This window comes from Heteronotia binoei, chromosome 16, assembly GCF_032191835.1.
Source record: "Heteronotia binoei isolate CCM8104 ecotype False Entrance Well chromosome 16, APGP_CSIRO_Hbin_v1, whole genome shotgun sequence".
Classification (NCBI taxonomy): domain Eukaryota; kingdom Metazoa; phylum Chordata; class Lepidosauria; order Squamata; family Gekkonidae; genus Heteronotia; species Heteronotia binoei.
In genome coordinates this window covers 12,311,796-12,314,068 of record NC_083238.1, presented here as the reverse complement: position 1 = coordinate 12,314,068, position 2,273 = coordinate 12,311,796, and the positions used below count along the sequence as shown (strand labels likewise).

The window sequence follows — 2,273 nt, the reverse complement described above, 5'->3', positions numbered from 1 at the left end:
TCTTCCAGTAAAAAATATAGCTTTAAAAAAGAGCAGGTTTCCTTCAACAACGTTCACCACGAGGAGGGGGAGAGAGAACAGAAAGCACAAGGCAGAGTCAAAAGTGTGGGGGGGGGAATTTCAACACGCCAACACAAGGAAAAAAAAACTTTCCAGACCCCGGCCGGCTCCAGTACATCGGAAACTTCCGCTTCTCGTTATTGGTTTAGGTCGCGGCGGCCATTACGGCTCATCTTCCCCGACCGGGATCTCTCCTCTCACCCCCACACAAGGTCTGGCTTCTGCAAGTCCCTTCACTTCTGCAAGTCCCGCTAGCCTTCAACGCTTCCCCTCCACTTGCTTCTTCCCCCCTCAAGTATGAAATTAGTTACGTTCGCTCACCATGGCACTCAGCCGATCGGTTGTCCGAAGCTTCTTAAAGAGCCGCTTATCAGCCGTCCCCCTCGCCGCTGTTCCCCGCCGCTCGCTTTCACAGCCACTCAAGCCGAGATCGGATCGCTCACCGGCGGATTCCCTTCTCTCTCGTTCGTTAAGGGTTTACAGAAAATTGGAAACACATAAAGAATGGAGACCCCGATGCCAAAACAACCTTCTAGGTAAGCTGAAGGGAGTTGTTCCAATCCCCTCCGGTCTCCCTTTTCCGGCGGCACAGTTCGGCACAGCTGTGTTGGATGGGGAAACGGCCACAGAGGAAGCTGGCGCTAGGAGAGGAACCTCCGTTCCTCCCTCGCCTCCAGCAGCCCCCCAGGCTTCGGAGCGTCTCCGACAGCTCCGTAAGGGGTGTCCCCGGATAAGAGACCCCCTCGATCTCCCCCCAAACAGAACTCCCTCCCAGAGCACAGAGAAGGAGTCCGCTTCACTCCGCCATCTTGCCGGAAGTTTTTCAGCAGCTGCCCTTTCAAGGACAACCTCTGCCAGAGCTATGGCTGACCCAAGGCCATGCTAGCAGGTGCAAGTGGAGGAGTGGGGAATCAAACCCGGTTCTCCCAGAGAAGAGTCCGCACACTTAACCACTACACCAAACTGGCTCTCCTGCTGCTCACAGGGTCCTTCTTCAGGCAAGGCCACAAGCAGGCACATGCTTTACCTGCCAGGCTCCCTCCTCTCTCTGCCAGCCAGGTTTGGTGGCCCCAAGGGGAGGCCTGGTGCTGAGCTGAGCTCCTCAAACCAGCTGAGGAAGCCATGGCTTGAAGGCTGCCCCCAAACCTGCAGCTGGGGAAGCATGGCTTGAAGGCTGCCCTCATCTCACACAGGAAAAGCAGCAGGAGCAGCCGCTGCCCTTCCCACATGATTTAAAGACACCCCCGCCCGCACCATCCAGCTGGTTGTCAGGGTCTTTAAATTGAGGGGGAGGCCTGCCATGCTGCTTCTGCTGGTGCTCCCGTATGATCAGGGGAGTGCCCAGAAGCAAGAGCCAGTCTCCCAGACAATTTAGAGGCCCTGAGGATCAGCTGATTGGTGGGGCCTTTCCTGGGTGCTTCTGGGCACCCTCCCACACAGCCCCCACCCTCCCAGGAGTTACCCAGTTTGGTGCCCCCAGAGCCACGCCCTAGGCGACCACCTAAGGTTGCCTAACTGGTGCGTTGGCCCTAAGTGGGCTATAATGCCAAAAAGCCCATCTTCCAAAACTACCATTTTCTCCAGGTGAGCTGATCTCTCTCACCTTGAGAGAATTAATATTTGGAGATCTCTGGTTACCACCTCGAGTTTGGCAGCCCTAGGCACCATGGAGGCATATGATGCTTCACAGTGTTACTGAATTTCATCAAATGCAAAGTTATTTTGATGATCCCTCCTTAAGCAAAATATCCAAGGATTTTCAAAGGAAACCAAAAGGATCTGGAGAATAATTTTGCCTAACCTACATAGACTTATGCAGGGGAGGAACGGTGGCTCAGTGGTAGAGCATCTGCTTGTGAAGCAGAATGTCCCAGGTTCAATCCCTGGCATCTCCAAAAAAAAAGGGTCCAGGCAAAGAGGTGTGAAAAACCTCAGCTTGAGGCCCCGGAGAGCCGCTGCCAGTCTGAGAAGACAATACTGACTTTGATGGACCAGGGGTCTGATTCAGTATAAAGCAGCTTCATATGACTGTGTTTCATTTCAGAGTAGCTTTAAGATGCTCTCAAAGTTTCTGTGCAGTGAGGAATGGTGACTTTTCTGTTCCACATGCTTGGTCTTGAATCAATATCCACATCTTGCATTTCCCAGTTTAACCCCAAAGGGATTACTAATCAAGACTAATACCTGTGTTAGTCTGTCTGTAGCAGTAGAAA

At 53.0% G+C, this 2,273-nt stretch overlaps 1 non-coding gene across 1 annotated transcript; it reads left to right on the top strand.

Moving 5' to 3' along the window:
- Positions 1 to 1,888: 1,888 nt before the first annotated feature.
- On the top strand, positions 1,889 to 1,955 carry TRNAH-GUG (transfer RNA histidin (anticodon GUG)). The gene has a single exon. It is a non-coding gene; the product is annotated as a tRNA-His (tRNA).
- The last annotated feature ends 318 nt before the right edge of the window (positions 1,956 to 2,273 follow it).